The sequence below is a fragment of the Jaculus jaculus genome, chromosome X (genome assembly GCF_020740685.1).
Source record: "Jaculus jaculus isolate mJacJac1 chromosome X, mJacJac1.mat.Y.cur, whole genome shotgun sequence".
NCBI lineage: Eukaryota > Metazoa > Chordata > Mammalia > Rodentia > Dipodidae > Jaculus > Jaculus jaculus.
Genome location: NC_059125.1, coordinates 82,603,471 through 82,609,265, shown reverse-complemented (window position 1 = coordinate 82,609,265; position 5,795 = coordinate 82,603,471). Strand labels below are relative to the sequence as shown.

General features: G+C 32.9%; 1 pseudogene; it reads right to left on the bottom strand.

The window, feature by feature from the left end:
- Window positions 1-3,462: 3,462 nt before the first annotated feature.
- Window positions 3,463-3,634, bottom strand: LOC123456767 (annotated as a pseudogene).
- Window positions 3,635-5,795: the final 2,161 nt, after the last annotated feature.

Below are 5,795 nucleotides of genomic sequence, written 5' to 3'. Positions count from 1 at the left end.
CTCCTCTCTCTCTCAAATAAAATAACTAAAATACTTTTTAAGTATTAATGTGGTTTTTAACTTTAGAATACTGGGGAAAATGACACACTAATGGAAAATTATCATTCTCAGGTAAAACATCAAAGCCAGGAGTGGTGGTGCATGCCTTTAATCCCAGCACTTGGAAGACAGAGGTAGGAGGATCATTGTGAGTTCGAGGCAACCCTGAGACGACATAGTGAATTCCAGGTCAGCCTGAGCTAGGTTGAGACCCTACCTCAAAAAAAAAAACAAAACATATATATATATATATATATATATATCTCCTCTCTGTAGGTTCTTGCAAATATACCAAATACATGATGCAATTTTCCAAGTAACCTATTGAAATCAGAAATAGCAACAGTTTTGCTAATATGTATTTTGGGAAATGTTTGAAGGCTTGGGATTTTTGCTTAGATACAGCTGTTAAAGCAGATTAGAATGCAATAAACTTGAGATATTTGCAACCTGACATCTAGCATTAGGAAGTATAATTAGAAAAACATAGTTCAAATTGATTTTAAAAACACAAATTTAAACATAACACATGGTTGTTTATAAGAATATTATAATAGAAGGAAGGCAAGCAGCGCTTGTAAGCTCCTTCCAACCCTTGTTTGTTAATTCATCAAAATCAAAGAATATCTTTCACACTTATGTTTGCCCTTTAATAATTGCTTCTGGTCAGCATGGTGAAGGAGAGCAACATCTTTGTGACACTGGGAAAGATGAAGAGAGATCTCTTCTTATCAGTCAGCAGGGATGGAAAAAGAAATGTTAGTATCTATAACTTAACCACAAAGAGATTATTTCAAAAGGCAAATGCTGGCCTAACTTTCAAAGAAGTTCCAGTATCTGTGTTGTTAAATATGTAAGGTTCACAAAGGACATTTATTATTATATCCAGGAAAGAAATGCATTGAAGTTGTTTTGTGAGTTGAGATTGCAATATGTAATATGAAATTTCATTCATACTGGAAACAATTTTCCTTGCCAAATTATTTGATTTGTGATTTGAATGAAAATGTATAGAGGCTTGTGAGGGATACGTCCATAGCTATTTTAAATTTGTTTATATGTAGTCAGTAGTATAGTTAAACAGAATGAAAGATTTGAAGATAAAACAGATTAAGAAAAACTCCAGGCCTACAACTTGCTTTATCAGAGTAAGCCACTGAATCTCAGTTTAATGTTCTACAAAACTAAAAGAATTAACAGAAAACACAGCTTGAGAACAAACAATATATTTGGAACTTAAGCAACTCAAAAAGCCCAAGATTATATAATGTAGTGCAAAAATAGGAAAATTCTGAATATATATGTGTCAAAAGATAGCATCAAGTAAACAGAGGAATTGGGAAAGTTCTTAATATTATGGATCATCAACAAAACACAAAGAAAACCCATAGGAGTTCCCAGCTCACCCCTGTTAGAATAGCTAATATCCAAAAGGTAAAAGAAAGCAAATACTTGAAAGAATGTGAAAAAGAGGGAACTATTATACACAACAGTAACAGAAAAGTAAATTATTATATCCACCCTTGTGGATAAAGAAAGCACCTTCCTCAAAAAATTATAGTTCAACTTACATTTCATTCACCTTTATCACTATTGGCAAATATATATATATATATATATATATGTATATATGGTGTGTGTGTGTGTGTGTGTGTGTGTGTGTGTGTGTGGTGTTTGTATACCTATTTGTGTGATGGAAATAGATATATGGCATATGTTTACTGCATATGTGTATGTATGTATGTATGTATGTATGTATGAAATTAATATACTATATCAAAGAGACATTTGCATATGATGTTAATGAAGACCTATTCACCAAAGCCAAGGTATTAAATCACCCTAACTGCTCAAGAATAGATGAATATACAAAAAATATATAGATCATTTGTATAATGGATATTATTTTTCCAAAAAAATATGAAACCCTATCCCTTGAAGCAGCATGAGTGAACATGGCGAAAATCAATTAAAATGAATTCAGGGCTAGAGAGATAGCTTAGCTATTGAGGTGTTTGCCTGAAAAGCCAAATGACCCAGGTTCAACTCCCCAGAACCCACGTTAGCCAGATGCACAAGGGGGCACATGTTTCTGTAATTAGTTTGCAGTAGCTATAGACCCTGGCATGCTCATTCTCTCTCTCTCTCTCTCTCTCAAATAAATAAATAAAATATTTTAAAATGAATTCAGCCACACATTGGAAAATAAACACTGCACAATCATAAATGCAGGACCTAAACAAATGTCAAGCTCACAGTAGACAGTAGAATAGTGTTTACTAGAGTCTGGGAATAGGTTAAAGGAGAGAAGGATATGGTAAGGGAACAGAAACATGGGAAAAGTTAGAAATAGGTGAGAGGAATAAGTTACAATATAATATTGCATAGAATAGTGAATATAACAACTATAGCTAACAGCATCATGTTGCATATTCAAAAATAAATGATAAAATACTCTCTTGATTTGATTATTATACTATGTATATACATGAATCACATCATTAAATCACACCCCATAGATCTGGACAATTATGAGTCATCAGTTAAATATATTTTCTAAATTTAAACAAATGAAGATAATTGTGAATTAAATAGAAAAGTTTAAATAAAACAACCCATATAAATTACTTTAAGCTGGATTTGCACTCAATTAGCATAAGGCATTTACTAACTATACATCATGGAATGTCATACACAGTCTCCAAGGAATGTGTTAGACTAGAATGTTGACATTTTGCCATAAAAGTTGATTACATAGTGGAAAGGATCACTTTTTGTAGAATTGAATTTTCTGAGTTCAAACCTTGGATCTCTTATAGCATTAGGAAGTATAATTAGAAAAACATAGTTCAAATTATATACTGTGACTACAATTTTATAATGCTCAACATTTTATGAACAAAATTGGGATTAGTAGATGTATTTTATGGGAGCAGTTGAAAAATTAAAGTAATAATATTTGGAAACCCAATGTATAATGCCTAATAAAAGCAAGGCACCATTATTATTCTTGAAAGATGCTGATGACAGGAAACTTCAGACAGAGGAATTGGTGGGTAATAATACATTGTTTATAGGACACTATTTAGTCAATAAGAGTCTTGGTAATAGCAGCAAGATATGAAAATGAAGACAAAGTACTCAATTTAAGAAGAACTGCAAGAGTTTTAGTAGGGATGTATACATGATGGAACATGGAGGTTGAGTCTTTGCCTTTGTGCTAAGAGCAATTGTAAGAGAGATAATAAAAGAGAAAACTATGATTCTAAGGTTTTAAATCAGGTTAACCTTGGATTAATATTGAAAAAAAAGGGATTATATGATAATACACTTTTGTGTAGGTTTTAAGCAAAGAGAGATAAGAAACCTACTTTGTAACCTTAAAGTCTGAGGCAGCTTTACCAAATGCAAGTGAAATAAAATAAAATATCCTCCTTACCATTGATGAAGCCATTTGCTTAACTATAATGGTTGAAGTGTAGTAGTCATTGCCAAAATCATACCTTGTTATTTACTACTATTTAAATATATGTGAATTAGAACATACTTGAAGAAATTCTTACACTTGATCTTAGCCAAAAGGCCGAGAAGCGATATTGAAGAAATTCTTGAAATGGATGAAATAAATGATGTTACTATTAGTTCTAGATCTTCCATTATAAATATCTTACCATTTTTCCCATTTCTCATAGCCATCTAGGATCTGGATATTTTTGTTTCTGTAACCCTTTCTTGATAAAGATACAAATGACTATTGTTTTGTTCACTTAACACTATTTTACATGCTAGATGCCACAAACATTCTATTTAACAAGCACACTCATGTTATGGTCTTGATCACTGGTTCCCATTTAGCATTTTACCAATAGAATGCATTACGAAAACACTGTTCTGTGAGTTCAATAGTAATTCAGATATTACTCTAGACAGATTAGAAAGCTAGACATATTTGATAGAAAGAATTTATAATCCATTCAACCATCCTAAATGGAAGCTTATTGTTCTGCACATAAATAGACATCTCAATTTTGGCACAATGACTAGGAAGAATATCTAACACATTTCAGATACTTTAATAATTATATTTATGGTTCGACATAGTTAAAATTCAATATCTTTATATTTTCTGTTTTTGCTTGTCTCACCCAAGAAAATTCTTCTTGATGCCTTTGCCCCCAAAAACAAAATGATTAGACACTGATGAATACATATGGTTGTCCAATGATGCTGCATTGAAAATTTTATGTCACTATTGAGATATAAAATACACTGAATATTCAAACTCCATTGTAATAAGAACCTTCTTTCAAAGCCTTTCAAAGTAATTACTGCCTCTAATCTGAAAAATAGAATTTAATAGATAGTGGGAGAGTGTAGAGTGATCATATTTTTTAAATCATGTATGTTTAAATTCCTTATTTGGAATAGACACCAGTTAAATTCATGAAAAATGAGTGGACACAATTTTTTATATCATAAACCATAACTTGTTCATGTATGCATTTTCTTCAATACCAATTAAATACTGAATCAAAAAGTACAATGCATTTTCTTTTCAGCTATACTTTTGGGAAATTAAAAGAGAAGAAATCCCCATTAAGCAGAGCAATAAGTAGCTTCTGCTTCAAGGCTCATAGGATGTCAAAATGAAGATCATGCAAAACACATATTAAATTAAAGTGTACGTTTTGTGTGAGTGGGTTTCCTACCCATACCTTCTTTCCTAACAAGGGAGACTTCAGGAATGATGTGGTAAAGTCAAATTTGAAGTGGAGCTAGAAGACGATCACAACTTTGGAAGGTCAATCTGACTTAACTCTTCATTGGACATTACTGCCTTACTGAGGTATTCAATATAACTTATAGTAACAGTTATTCAACAATCCCAGATTAAAGACTCTGATTCTATCCTCAAATACTACCATTCCAAGTATCTAGTTAAATTTGGACATGATATAAAGGTGAAAAAAATTGATTCATATTTACTCTAAATCCTACCAAATTTAGTATAAATGTTAAAGGGACAAAAATATTTATAAATGACCTCATGTCATTTCATTCTTTTTTTTTTTTTAATTTTTATTTATTTATTTATTTATTTGAGAGCGACAGACACAGAGAGAAAGACAGGTAGAGGGAGAGAGAGAGAATGGGCGCGCCAGGGCTTCCAGCCTCTGCAAACGAACTCCAGACAAGTGCGCCCCCTTGTGCATCTGGCTAACGTGGGACCTGGGGAACCGAGCCTCGAACCGAGGTCCTTAGGCTTCACAGGCAAGCGCTTAACCGCTACGCCATCTCTCCAGCCCGCCATTTCATCATTTCTTAATAAGAGACAGGTTACTTTACCAACAACACACCATATGAATTTAAAATTGAAAATAAGTCCTAAGTCAAAGTTAATTGCAAAATTTCTTATACTCAACTTATGAGCTACACATCAATCATGCTATTATGTACTATGAAAATTATTTGAAACAAAAACTAAAGAATGAATAAAACATATTCCAACATAAAATAGTTCACTGATAACCTGAAGCTATCATAACTGAAATTCTATATTTGAATTCAAATTTATTTTTATGTCATCAAATGGCATACTTCCGGGCTAGAGAGATGGCTTAGCGGTTAAGCGCTTGCCTGTGAAGCCTAAGGACCCTGGTTCGAGGCTCGGTTCCCCAGGTCCCACGTTAGCCAGATGCACAAGGGGGCGCACTTGTCTGGAGTTTGTTTGCAGAGGCTGGAAGCCCTGGCGTGCC